The 15,571-nt window shown below is 38.9% G+C and overlaps 1 pseudogene; it reads right to left on the bottom strand.

Annotated features, from left to right (window-relative positions):
- Positions 1 to 10,391: 10,391 nt before the first annotated feature.
- Positions 10,392 to 14,681, bottom strand: LOC125247401 (annotated as a pseudogene).
- Between the last annotated feature and the right edge of the window lie 890 nt (positions 14,682 to 15,571).

Below are 15,571 nucleotides of genomic sequence, written 5' to 3'. Positions count from 1 at the left end.
AAATGCATCTAAAGATCAATAAGAACGATACTTTCATTGATATTTGGTGCTGAGTAAGAAATGGATGCATGTACAGAGATTCTCAGTGCATTCATGAGCTGGAGCATTCGTTGGTTTCTTCCAGAAATTGTGTCATCTGTGGAAAGTTTGAACGAAGTTAACTTAAAAGCATGTTTTGCCGGAAATTTGTTTGTCTCATCAGAAGAAGTAGAATGAGCGAAGATGAGCAAAGAGCTCTGGTGTGATTGTCTTTTACAGACAAATCAATCCACACCTATCTTTGGTGGAGCGGGAGAAAGTTTCCTTTGTCTCTGTTTACAGCCCATTTGCATGTTTATTGCTGGTCTGCAGAATTGGTGCAGTTTTACTCCGAAGTATAGTAAAAAAAAAAAAAATAATAATAATATAATGTATCTCATAATCACATAATGTACACCATGGTTCCTCAATTTGTTTTCACCAAGGCCAAATTCTGTTGGCCAAATTCTGCCAACACAATGTAGACAGGGAACTCAGGGACGACCCCCTTGGTTGTATCAAGGCAGACTCATAGATCACAAGCCTGAGCCCTAGGACAGAGGCAACCTTTGGAGTGAACTCATAGACTGGAGTGGGCTCATGGGCTGGAGCTGATGTGTGCGCAGCCCACACACATCAAATGGCTGTGGCCATATTGGTCAGCGCTGCCATTTCTGAAAGCTCAGGCATGGCAGTCATCTCGGCTGAGGGTTCGCCGGCTGGAGTGGACTCACGGGCTGGAGCGGGTTCTGGAATGGACTCATGGACTGGAGCAGACTCACAGACTGGAGCAGACTCACCGACTGACCTCTTTCTCCTTAACCTGCGCTTACCAGTGGGATTCAGAAAGCCAGGATCTTGACTCAGTGAGGGAGGGACGGTTGGAAAGTCTCTGTGAAAGGGTTCTGGTTGACCCGGTGTTGCCCATTGACTTCAATGAAGGAGATATCTGATGAAGGTCCAAAAATCCAAGATCTCAAGTTCACCCATCTCTCACAGAGGTAAAGAGTCATCAAGGTAGTCATTAAAGATATCCTTCAGTGCCACATCATTATAACCCAGCCCCACCGCCATGGTCCAAAAAGTCCATCCCCTGTTGGTGCAGAGCAGTCAAAGCCCGAAGTCGAGCCATCCGCTCTTTCAGAGTGGCCGGAGGTGTAGCGAATTTGTACAGTTATTAATCAATTTATGGGTTAGATATATGAATATAATAAATCATAAAGCTTTATGATTAATTATGATGCATATACCGACCCAAAGGGGGAATTAAACATATATTGTGAATTAATTACAATGAATTATAATCAATTACATATATGATTAGTTCTTATTTAATAATTATTTAGAGGAACTATCAGTTTGTCCAGCAAACCGCTAGCTCCTCACAGAATATTATCAAAAGGAAGGTTTTTCTCTGGCCACGAGAAAGACTTCCTATTCTAGCATCCAAATGTAAAACAAGGATAGGATCGAAACGTTAAAGTGACCTGGTTTTTGTTGAATGAGCAAAAGAACAATCGAGCATGGATACAATGTGTTTAATATATGAAAACTACTACTACAAAGGTTATACATCTAAATACAGAATATACACATATATACAAGAGTGAAAGTAAAGAAAGGGAAAAAGAGAAAGCAAGTAGCAAGGACTGTTAGTTTCAACCTACTAACAGTCCTTGAAAGCCAGCACAGAAATCAGTTTCATTATCTAAAAGAGAAACGGTTACTTGCATCAGTTTGCTTGCTGAGTTTCGGTTCAGTGCTGCTTCGGTTCAGTGCTGCTGCAGTTCATTGGCTTCTTCCATTTCCCCGGGAGGGTTTGAACTGAGGACGTGAAAGTTACTTTCGCCGGAGAGATGGTGGTCCCGAAAGATGAGCGCGATGGAAGCGCGTCGCCGTAACGTCCAGGAGAGACGTGCGTGAGTGGGCGAGGGATGATTCAGGGCAATCGGGAGAACACACAGGAAAATCCTGGTGCTCCTCTTTTATGACAGACAAGCCGACACACCTCCTTGAGGTGGAATAGCCAATGACATAGGTGGAAAGTTGGCGGGCAAAGTTTTCTTTGTCTTGTCTCCTGGCTGAATTTGCATAATTTATGGAGGCATCAGATAGGAGTGTATTTTCTTCATAGTACCATTAAAATTGAACAATGCATTTGACAGCTGTGTGACATATCTCAGTGAATGAGAGGTAGCAAGAGCTTTAACTCACTTGGGTCGTTTTTTTTCTAACCAATGTGAAAGAGACTCAAAATACTCTGTCAATGTTGCACATACAATTAAGAGCTATACACCATTTTAATCTGTGGAATATCTTCTTTTATTTGTGTACACTCAGAGTAAAAACAAAATGTTGTGCTTTTTGTAAAATAAAGAAAACTAACATGATGCATGATCTCTCATCTCCCTCTGAACTCCAATCTGATAGTTCTCAGAAAATGAACTGTAACTTAGTGAATACTAATGACAACAAAATTAGACTTGTGTCTAAAGAAACATTGAAATGTCAGGTTTTAAATCGTGTAAGTCAAATCGAAAACAAAAATTCTGTGTTTATGTAATCTGTATGAAAAGAGAGCCATGTCAGAAGTCCGTGATTCAGCTCATTATCCGCTAATGCGGCCACGCCCACGGAGCGAGAGCTATTCAGAGGCAAATTCAGAGACAATACTTGTATGCATTGTCTCAATCGTGTATTTATTGTCTTGAAAAGTGTTTATCTGGATGTTAAAGCCATGGTTAGCGATCTCTGGAAGACATGCCGTTAGTTCCTGGTTCCTGTTCTTCATTATATGAATTTGTGGACTAAAGGTGCACAGAGCGCCCTCCGGCTGCAAGTATGAATTGAAAACACAGTATCCAGCACTCATAGTGATGACAATAAATATTGAAATATTACTCCTCTGTATAGAACATTGACATAAACATGAGAATCCATCAATATTTCTCCAAATGTGCATGCTTTTAAGCTAAAAGTCTATATGAAATGCCACAGAGGTAACATAACTGTTCAGACACTTTGCATCACAGAAATGCATTATATTTTAAAGAATATAATAGAATACCATTATTTTAAAATGTAATAATATTTCACAGTATTGCTGTTTTTTTCTGTATGTTTGATTTACATTATGATGAGCTTGACACATGATCAACAGAGGGTTTTTTCACAGCCTACCTGACTGAAAGAGCTCATTATTTATGCAGGTCATTAGAGCTCTTTATGTGATTCTTTGGTCTTCAGAGGTGAGAATCACCCATTATTCATGATGATTCACGCCTCCACGCATACTGTGTTTCTTGACCAAAGATGTTTTAGAAAATTTAAATCTCTCTATTGTTTTATATGAACAAGCAGGCAGCATAATTTTTACCTCATTTTGAAGCAAAAACTCTAGTCTACAACCTCCAATACCCAGAAGTCTTGTGAACACAGATTTAATATATATTTTTTGGCTTTATTTCAATAACCACGCATAAACGTTATTCCTTCAAAAACACAAACATGTACATACATGTTCCTCACATATTATGGTAGCCTAGTTTGTGCTGAATACAGTGTAATGACACTTTTTCCATTAATATGTTTATGAACAACTGAAAAAAAGCACAAATGTCAGGGCATGTCAAAACTTCTCCAGGGCCCCAAAAATCCTCAGACCCCTGAGGGTTAAAACGAGACCAACCTCGACAGATCAGAAAAGCATATAAAAGAAGTTAATTTTTACAGACAATAGTATCATTAGAAATTACATTAGCACAACTACAATCCAAGCTAAGCTTATACAGTGGGAATAACTATATGCATTTTGACATACAACAGCGGTTACATTTATGCATAATTATATTTTACACATACAGTCTTCAATGCATGTTTGTGTGTCTGTGTGTGTCTGTGTGTGTGTGGTGTGTGTTGGAATGTGATCTGGCACTTAGTCCACATGAGGGGCCCTTTGATGTCCCAAGAGCTAGGAAATGGGGCCCTCTGTTTTACCTCAGAGGGTCCATGAACGTGCCAAAGGTGCTCGTCTTTCGCAGCCCGGCCGGAGCCGGTGTGAGATTTACAACACAGTTCTGCAGGCTAACAGCATTCTGAAGATTCCAGATTTTATTGACTGTCCTGATAAGTGTGCATATGCTACAGAGGTATAATCTGAATACCCATACTGCTGGATCTAAGATGATCATGTTTTCTGTCACGGAATGCTCTGAGACTTTAGTAAGATCCAATAGCAGTTTTATTGGGAAATCCAACATCAACGTTGTATGCCAGGCAAAGGTTCAAAATACTTGCAAAATCCAGCAAAAACAGAAAACAATGAATCAGGGAGAGAGCTCAGAAATGCAGGGTGACGACAACAAAAACTCGAATGACAAATGACAGAAACAACCAGGTATAAATAAGCAGAAACTAACAAGATGAGTGAAAACAGCTGAAAGCACTCATGTCAGTGGGTTATGGGAATTGGAGTCAGTGATAGTGACAGTAGTCTGGGGTGGAGTGCCCTCTGGTGGCTATCAAGGGCACTCCAGCAGGTGATCATGACAGATCAGCACAGTATATTTTAAAATTTAGGATTTAAAGTTTGTAGATTGCGTCTAGACACTTCAGAAGATCACACTGCTGGATTCGATTAAATTTACAAGGTTTGTGAAATTAAATGTTTGCTGTATTTGCTAAATTTTGACAGTAATTATAGCCTCTAGTTTGCCTTTCTGTAACTGATAATATAAAAGCAAACGCTATACTTTCTCACATACTGTTTTCTTGCTTTGCGTTGTGGTGGACAGGCAAAATAAAACTAAAATTTTCAGTACATTCACATTTGAGTCATCTATTTTCCGTGTCCACTTTTTCCTTCACACTTGCCTTGTTTTCGCTATCAGACTAACTGTGCATGCCCACTTGTGCGGAGCGAGTGTTTTCAATTCATTCCCATGGAAATTGAGTTTGCACTTAACTTACATGGGAATTAATTGAAAACAAATCAGGTTACGTATGGTTCGTACATGGTTCCCTGAGAGAGAATGAGAGGCTGCGTCAAGCGCTTTGGGAACGCCTCTGCGTGATTGCATCATGAAGCACATGTGAAATCAGTCCAATGGCATGACGGAACGTCATAGACGGGTGACGTTGGAAACTGACCAGGAAACTATAAAGCACACCTGACCCAAACAGAGTTAGCATCTGAAAGGTCGAAGTAAGTCGATTACAGGCATGCCGGGAGTATGGCAATGTGACACAGTGCCTCTCTCCCTCTCAGGGAACCATGGTTACATATGTTCCCTGAGAGGGAACATAAGACGTTTCCTTTCAAGGGAACTCGTGTTGCGTCAAACACTTTGGGAACAAAATACCCATGTCGTCATAAGACCAAGTGCCTGTCTGTGTGAAATTGTGATGCACACACTAAGACGTGAGCACTCATGACCCCGGGGTCGAGGCCAGGTCCAGGTTATAAAACCTGATGAACGTGTGCGGAGAGGACTATCCTGCCGCATCACACTCCTTCTGAAGGGAGACTCCAGAAAGCAAAGCCAAAGAGGCAGCCATACTCCGAATAGAGTGAGCTTGGACCATAAGAGGTGATGGTTGGCCGGCCAAATCATAGGCAAGTGAGATAACCTCAACTATCCACTTACTTAAGGTTTGTTTAGATGCAGGGTGCCCTTTACGTGGGGACCCGAAACACAAATAACTGATCAGTTTTACGCCACAGGGCAGCTCTGTGGACGTAAGCATCTAGCCCTGACAGGACAGAGCAGATTGAGTTTTTCCTGGTCTGGATCTTGGAATGGAGGAGGACAAAAAGCCTGTAGCATAATAGGGCCCGCCACATTAGTGGGAACTTTAGGAACATAGCCTTCCCGAGGAAACTCTCTGACGTGCTGCAGGTCTTAGCCTCAAAGTACCACAGAGGAAGTGAGTTACCCACAGGTGTCTTCCAACTGAAGAACCCTCTAAAGGGGTGTGGTAAGCAGAAATGGCCGCCACATACACCCTTAAAGTGGATGGGGATAACCCTGACAAGAATTTATCTTGAAGGAACTCCAGAACTGTACTAACCGGACAGTCAGCAGGATCCAACATACGACCTCTACACCAGGAACTGGACTGGAGTATGGTCTCCACTACCTTGGTAGGGAGACCTGAATCTATAAGCTGGGCCCCCTCAGAGGCCACGCCCACAGTTTCCACAACTCTGGCCGGGGGTGAAGGAGAGAACCCCCCACCTGTGAGAGCAGGTCCCTCCTGACCGGAATCTCGAATGGAGAGCCATTGAGGAGAGACATCAGGTCTGAGAACCACACTTGGCCCGGCTAGAACGGGGCTATTAACAACATCTGGTGTACTCTCTCCAAAACTCCTGGGAGCAGAGCAATCAGGGGGGAAGACGCAGCCTCGGCCACGTCTGTACCATCGCATCCAACCCCAGAGGAGCTGGACACGTGAGGTAGTAAAACAATAGACAGTGTGTCGTCTCTTGAGACGCAAACAGATCCACATCTGCTTTCCCGAAGCGCTACCACAGGAGCTCCACAAACTCGGGGTGAAGTTTCCACTCCCCGGGCCTCAGCCCCTGCCTCGACAGGACAGGATCTGGTGTGCCAGCTTGCATAAGGGGCACGAATGATTTATTTATGAGACCACCGCTGTGTTGTCCATGTGGACCAGCACATGGTGTCCCCTGAGGTCTGGGAGGAAGTGTTTGAATGCCAGGAACACTGCCATCATCTCCAACTGGTTTATGTGCCAGGAAAGATAATGGCCCCTCCACAGACCCTGACCCAAGTGACAACTCATGATAGCCGTCTATGTCGTCTATGTAATTCAACACGCGGATGCCCTGGAGTCACAACGGAGCCAGAGCTGCATCCATGCATTTTGTGAAGGTGCAGAGTGAATAAGCTAGGTCGAAGGGAAGAATCCGATATTGGTACGCTTCGCCCCCGAAAGCGACCCTCAGGAACTTCCTGTGTTGAGGAAGGATGGAGATATGAAAGTATGCGTCCTTCAGATCTATTGTGACAAACCAGTCCTCGGACTTGATTTGTGACACGATTTGTTTCAGCATAAGCATTCTGAACTTGAGCTTCTTGACAGTGCGATTTAGTAGGCGCAGATCTAGAATAGGATGCAACCCTCCATCCTTCTTCGGATCTATGAAGTATCGGTTGTAAAACCCTGACTCACTGCTGGGAGAAGAAACCCGTTCTATGGCTTCTTTTTGCAAGAGTCTGTATTTCTTGTTCCATAACCAGAGCCTGCTCGGGGTTCACCTCAGTGAACAAAATGGCAAATGGCACAGCAGCGTACTTGATAACATCACTCAGTTCGCTCTGGTTACTCCGGTTATCTCTGTATATTTTAGACAACAATAAAACAAAATGTTATAAAACACCACTCTGCCTCTTTTCGTTTTATAAAAAAAAAAAAAAAAAAAAAAAAAAAAAAAACATAGCTTCACAAAGGTGGTTCAGGAAATGCGGTCATTTTCAATGTCTGCACAAGTATTTAGAACAAAACGAAATATTAAACAACCCTGCCTCTTTTCGTTTACATTTCAAAAATATTAAACATTAATATATGTGCATACTCTGATCTTCACTGTAATAAAATGAAATATAACATAAAACACAACCCTGTAACGACTGAGACAAATCAGACACAATTATTTGTTATAGTTAACCATTAATTGTTTAAAGCACTCTGGGGCCTGTCCCCCATCCCCCGAGAAGTTTTATTGCGCTAAAGAATGTGGTTGCCACATGGAAGAGCAGAGAAGAGACAGGAAACGTGCATCTTTCCTGCATTTTCCCCACAGAACACAGACTTTCCTGCATTAATTTATAGACAGACTGTTCTATAAATGAACATGCACATCCCTAGGAAATGGTATCCATTATTAATGTTGTTGTATGCAGTGATGGGAATAACGGCGTTATAAATAAACGGCGTTACTAACGCCGTTACTTTTTTCAGTAACGAGTAATCAAACTAATTACTTTTTCTCCCGTTACAACGCCGTTACCATTACTGACAAAAAAAATTCCGCGTTACTATAATTGAGCTCACTGAAGCGGTTTTCATCCGAGTAGGCTCTCTCTCAGCCATAGGACCTGCAAAGTTTTTTTCTCTGGTGTGTGCTGCGGTTAGTCATACACAAATATAATTTTAAACTGATAATAATGTATGATGCGCTGTGTGTGTGTCTGTCAGAGCATGCGCGCGAAGCGCAAGCTCAAACCAGAATACCCTTTTTTAAGCTTGATCGAAAATATGTGAAATGAGTTTTTTTCTAGTCGACTAGTAGTTGTTCATTTAAGCTATTAGTTGACTAATCACATTTAGCCTATATTAATTTAATTTCTTAAATAGGCTACTGGAGAGAATAAACCATAATAAGGAGCGTTTACATAATATAGGCTATATAGCACTCAAGGGCACGCATGATTGCCATAAAGAACCGGCAAAAGTAATGATTATGAGTGTGACAGAAACAGCAAGGAGACATTTTAATTGTTTATTAATAAAGTAATGTTTTCTGAATCAGTGTCGGCTGCAAAGATGAAGTTGACAGTTACTAACTATGACTAATTACTTTTTTAAAGTAATGTGCCCAACACTGGTTATATGTAAATTTAAGGTAACTTCAATTATGCCATGTTTAGTGTCTATGGGTTCGTATCGAGAAGATTTAAATGCTTGTGTATGCGGTATGTCCATACCTGTGCAACACATCAGTATTACAAGAATCTTTAATAGTCCTTCTTCAAAAACTCAACCAGTTAATCCTGCTCGGTTGTAAAAGCCCTGACAGGAGGCGTGTTGTCACCCGGAAATACAACATTTTCATTGGTCACGTCAACCCTAAGAGGTGGGACTTTGACCAGAGGTATAAGAATATACAATAAGAAATAAAGCAAATAATTCAGTCAAATGTACAAAATTAGCACTTTTGTAGGCTACAACGGTAAAGTTAAATAGCCTAAATATATAAAGTTATGAAACATCACTTTGCCCTCAGCCAAAACGATTTGCCACAGAACAAATTATAGATTTGTGAGACCAAAGATTGCCCATTAGATATAGACAAAAAGGAATTATGTTATGTTTAGGACTAGCCGAGATAAGGCTGTTCTCGGCAGGGTACATGAGCATTGAGCGCCCGGTGATCGCCTGGATCTCACAACTCCGAAAACGTCAGATCAAATTTTCAGAAAGGTGCTATCTTTATCAATAAACCACATATTTGAGCTTTAAACCAGTACATTCTCGCCTGAAAAACTCTTAAAACTACATATCATGACATAATAACATGTTTAAATTACACAGGTTTTCTTCTTTACTATTGACGCTTGCTGGTTAGTGCGAGATGCATTCTGGAATACCTGGCTGTCTCAAGTCCGCACAAGTCACCTCTTTATGCATCCTCGATAAAAGGGACGGATCAAGAACACATCCAGGGATTTGAACTGTACTTGGCTAGATGTGAACTTTGAATTGGAACAGTACTTGCATTACATTCATTCTTCAAGTTGATGTCCATAATATTATATCCATTATAAAAGTCAGTTTGAACGTCCGCTGAGGAAAGCGATCTTGTATTTGTCCTTTTTACAGCTATGGGAATTTTCCATAACATCCATTACACCACAGCGCTAAAACAACTTCCTTTGCAAAAGTTACTTTTAATTTAATAGTCTCTTGTGCCTCACTGACTCATTCACCTGTAAAGAGTTGCCGTCATCTAATGGCGTATTACTGTGACTTTCATTCACTCCATATTACGCACTAATGGACATATTTATATAAAATAATATTTACTGAACAAATAAACACAATTGTACAGTTCAGTCAAACATAAAGCACTAGTGTGCCTGTGACGGTTGTCAAGTGTGCTGTATAATTACTAAATGCCAAAGAAAAAATAAAATTCAATTCAATTCAATTCACATGTATTTGTATAGCGCTTTTCACGATACATATCATTTCAAAGCAGCTTTACAGAGAATGCATGTCAACATTACAATTTAAAGAATGCAGTTAGCAAATAATGTAATAATTTAAGCAATTAATTTACAATCACTGTTAGCAGTTTAACTGAAGGTAGAAGCAATGAGCTCCTGGAAAAATATACAGTGGCATGAAAAAGTATGTGAACCACTTGCAGAATCTGTGAAAATGTGAATAATTTTAATAAAATAAGTGAGATCATACAAAATGCATGTTATTTTTTATTTAGTACTGTCCTGAGTAAGATATTTTACATAAAATATGTTTACATTAAGCTCTGTTCTTCAGAAAAATCCTCCAGGTCTTGCAGAAATTTCAGTTTTCAAGCATTTTTGCATATTTTAACCCTTTCCAGCAGTGACTGAATGATATATATATATATATATATATATATATATATATATATATATATATATATATATATACACATATGAAGAGCTCTTTTCCAAAACGCTATAAATCCATTTTAATAGTTTTCATGAAAAGGACAATTTTTTACCTAGACCAATACATTTTGTTAATATTCAATTTATCCTGTTAAAATGGGCTATTGGCTCAGTCTGAACAATATAGTGATATATCGGATAGTGAGTTGAGTAAAGATTCCCACCCCTACAAATAATGTTTGTGTAACGTAATTGATCCATGCAGAACTGATAAACATGATTAAATCATGTAAATTCAACACATTTTTTTCAGTGTATTATAATACATAATTTAACCTGAATATGTATTTTACTTAAAGTCATACTTTCTTATATCAAAAATTAAATAACAATTAATAAAAACACCCAATTCAACAGTTAGTTGCAAGTGTTTTGTTCATTTCATTTGTTGTTTGGAAAAATTTAACCCCATGATGTTAATAAGATTAATTATGGTGCATCTTCCAGCTGGGGTTTAATTAAAGCATTATTTATTTGTTTGTCTATGATTGTAAAAAAATTGCTTCCAGGTGAGTACAAGCTTTTGTGTCAGTCTGTATTTATTTATTTTTTTAGGTTGCTACATGTCACAGTTCATGTTATAGACCTATAGACCCCCCCCCCCCCCCTTCTCAGTAGGGCTTGAGGGCTAAGGATATAGATGGTGCTTTTCCAATCACGTGTTGCTTTGTATTCTGTTCAGGCTTAAGCAGGATAATGTAACATTTAGGTGCAAAAATGCAAAAAAGTAAACCAAAGCTTGAGGATAAAATGGCAAATATCTCCACAGCTACAGTAAATTTTCCAGGAGAACTGACATAAGCTGGAATAAATGTAAGCCATACAGCACAGAATATGAGCATACTGAATGTGATGAATTTGGCTTCATTGAAGTTATCAGGCAGTGTGCGAGCCAGAAAAGCTAAAATGAAACACAAGACTGCCAGGAGGCTTATATAACCCATCACAGCCCAGAAACCTATAGCAGAACCGAGACTGCACTCAAGAATTATCTTTTCCTTATAATATTTCATATTTTTGTAGGGAAATGGAGGAGAAATTGTTAGCCAAAGCATACAGATTAGAACCTGTACAAGAGTAAAGGCAAAAACACTGAGTCGTTGTTGTGTAGGCCCAAAACATTTCATGACATTACTTCCTGGAAGTGTAGCCTTGAAGGCCATTAACACCACTATTGTTTTCCCCAGAACACAGGAGATACAGAGGACAAAAGTGATCCCAAACGCTGTGTGACGCAACATACAGGACCACTCAGTGGGCCGACCGATGAAAGTAAGTGAACAGAGGAAACACAGAGTCAATGAGAAGAGCAGCAGAAAGCTCAGCTCTGAGTTGTTGGCTTTTACTATGGGGGTTTCCTTTTTTCTGTAAAACAGGATGGCCACCAGCGCAGTTAATCCTACTCCAAATAATGAGAAAAAGACTAGCACTACACCCATAACTTCTGTAAATGACAAAAAATGACAGAAACTCTACAGCCTTCAGCACACAACTATTTTTCTCAGCATTAGACCAGTATTCCCCTGGACACTGCTTGCAGTTAATTGAATCTGGAAAGGGAGTTGTGATCATTATAGTTAGAGACAAAAAAGTCATTTCTGAACTCCTTTGATAAGATACAGCATCCTTAAGATTAAAAAAAGAAAACAAAACAAGCAACTAACCAATTTTCTATGAAACTGTGAGATGGGCAGAAAATTACCTGTCTCATTACTGATTTCTCCTTCTGCACATGGAATGCAGTCATAACAGCAGACAGGTCTTCCTTTCTGTACAGCCTTCCTAGTGCCTGGAGGACAGCTCTCACTGCACACAGACCTTGGCTTCTGCATAGAAAAATACATTATAAAAATAATTTCATCATTCAATAATATTGTAAACAGAATATTACATATTTGAAGAATAAATGCACAAGGGCGGATTTTGCAAAATTATTTCTTATTGTGAATACTTCTTGGGAACAAAACAATACTTTGAAAGTGTTTTAGAAATTAACCACAATTTCTAAACATTTTAACGTAACTGCTTTTAATGATTAATATTTTGCTATTTTTATTTTCCTTAATATAAAAACAAGGGCAAACATGTTATTGCAGTTTACCTCCAGCTGTCCTCCAGCCCAGATTATTTTTTTAATGCTAAGGTCCAAGTTCTGGTAAGGAGGCAGTGAGGCATCATAATATCCCACTGATATGAACTCAAATGATCCATCTGAGACCTGCTGCCAGTTCACAACTTCATATAAAGCCACTACACTACCAGTGCTGTCAAACCACACATGATCTCCTGTCTTTATGGTGAAATTGATCTTTTTCAGAGCCTCAACCACCTAGCAAAATAAATAAATAAATAAATAAATAAAAGATTATCATTGGGGCATTTTGACACATTGTTCCCTTTTATCCCTTTCTATTAATCTGTCTTTTATCTTTTACCTGCTGTGGTTGTATTGTCAGGCCTTTCTCACAGCCTCCTTGTTCTTTGCACTTGAATAGTCTGTGTAGTGAATGAGCTACAGCATAAACTGCTTTGTAGACATTGCTTGAATATCTGTGTTCAGTCACATCTTCATTGTAATTTCTCAATGCAAGTAGATCCTCATATCTGCTGCAACTTAATGCATATTGAGAAGAATTTCCATCACTTTCTGAGCATGGAAAGGCTGTGTCCCAGAATTCTTTTATAACATATTCTGCAAACCCTTCAATATTGATTTTTCTACTTGCAAACCCCAGTGACCCCCCCATTGTTTGAAAACTGTTTTGAGTTATGTAAGTCTTTGCAGTTATCCATGGCTCCACACCAATCATCTGGAGGCCTGTAATGTTCTGAATACTTAACTGATCAATAAGTAAGCCCATCTCAACAAAAGAAACAAATGCAACAATCACTTTTGCTGTGCCTCTTTCTATAGTGTCTACCACTTTTTTGAGTTTTTCTGGCTCTGTTCGGTAGAATTTCACAGAGTACTCTACACAAATCCCCTCTTCTTGGGCTGTTTTCAAAAATATTGCCATTCCATTGTTTCCATAGTCATTGTCACTATTCACAGCTCCCACCCATGTCCAGCCTAAATGCTTGACTATGTATGCAAGTGCTCTGCCTTGGTGGTAATCACTAGAAATAGTCCTGAAGAATGAGGGGTAATCCTTCCTATTACTGAGACATTCACATGAAGCAGAGTGACTTATCTGAAAACAAAAGAACAATACACTGTGAAAAAGTCATCAGCATGGTGATTATGTCAAGTATTTACTATTATTGCTCTTTACCACTGGAATCTTAAAAGGTCCTGTAGTTCTGGACAGAATCACTGTGGCAGAAGTCTCTGATTCTCCTATGATAGCATGTAAAGGAGACTGCCCATTGCACTTATACCCTTCTGCAAACTCCTGTGCAAACTCCTGACCATTCATTAATCCCATAGTTGCAAGCATGGTAGACAGTCTTGAACCACATGTATCATAAATTATGTAGCCAACAGAAATATTTGGGAGCAAATTTTGACTTCTGTTAATCTCCTCAATAGCAAATATCATGGTTTGAGCCAGCCGAAAATCTCTCATATTCACACTACAGAAACATTAAACCAGTAAATAGCAAAAAATGAATAAACATATTTAAAGTATATATATATATATATATATATATATATATATATATATATATAGATAGATAGATAGATAGATAGATAGATAGATATATAGATAGATGTTTTATGCTTGAAACATGATAATAAAGATAATATTTCAGATATTATTGGTACTTTGCAGTTGAAAATTAATTTACAGATACAGATATTTCCAGCTTTTTTTAACAAATCAGTTTATATAAAATACATATCTGCTCTAAAGTTTCACAAACCTGGAGCAAGATAAATGCTGAGGTTTTTGCGTGAACTCAAATGAGGGTAATGTTTCTTTTCTGTGCACTGCAAAAATTCCTCCAATGGTTACATCTCCATGCTTGAAAAACAACGGGTACTTTGGGTCTCCCATCATTCGGCAAAGAGTGTTTTCCACCTTAGTATGAAGGTGATGAAAAACCAGAAGTGTGTAAAGAAAGAAAAGCATCCCAAAGAATGAGCTCAAATGCACCTGACAAATGCAAACGACCTGATACAGTACTTGCACTTTTATAGACATAATTATTATGGATGAATGATTCTGAACAGTCAGTGACCTCATATGGCAAGATGCGAGTCAGGTCAAGCAGGAGTGGAATACAGTCAAGTAAATTTGATGATAGTGTTTGGTTTTCTCAAATTATCAGAACGATGTAAATTTTGAATATTGGAATTCTATAATTACATAATTAGAAGCAATTATTATTTATTTTTTTTTACATATAACTTAAAATGTGTTTCTCAAAGCAATTCAAAATGATGTCAATCACAAACTTGAGCTCTTAATGAAGCCTAATTACATTTTGTGCTCAAATGTATTATACTGAAAGATAACTGTCAGGGTTATACCTGTTTTGAGTTTGTTTTTTATCCGTTTTCCTGTTCTGTTCATGTATTAGTTGGTTTGACTTTAGTCACATGTTCTCTTTCATTCAGTTTCCCGCCATTCCTATGTTTCTATGGTTACCAGTTCAGTTGTACCAGCTGTTTCTTGTTAATTAGTCTTGTTTCCTTCTGTTACTTTGTGTATTTAAACCCTGTGTTTCCTCCAGTTCTGGTTGTTCTGAGTTTCTACCTGTTTTATGGAGTTTTTGAGTTTGTTATAATAGAAGCTGCTACTACAAGATCTAGTGATGGGAAAGGCTTTCGGAAGCATTTGAGGCTTTCATCAAATTGTGCCGAAAAACGGTTAATTACTCGAAGCTTTTAACACAGTGTGCATTAGCGATATCTGGTGGTCAGACTTGTTTTCTCCACCATATCTAAATCATCGCGGAGCAGATCTACAGTTTGAAAAAGCATGTGACCAAAGCAGAGGTGGAAGTAACGAATCACAACTACGCACGTTACTGTAATTAAGTAGCTTTTTCGGGTTTTTGTACTTTTTATGAGTACATTTTTAAATCTGTAATTTTACCTGTACTTAAGTACAAATTAAGTTAAGTAATCTACTTCGCTACTT

Source organism: Megalobrama amblycephala, linkage group LG15 (assembly GCF_018812025.1).
Source record: "Megalobrama amblycephala isolate DHTTF-2021 linkage group LG15, ASM1881202v1, whole genome shotgun sequence".
NCBI lineage: Eukaryota > Metazoa > Chordata > Actinopteri > Cypriniformes > Xenocyprididae > Megalobrama > Megalobrama amblycephala.
This window is presented reverse-complemented; position numbering and strand designations above follow the sequence as displayed.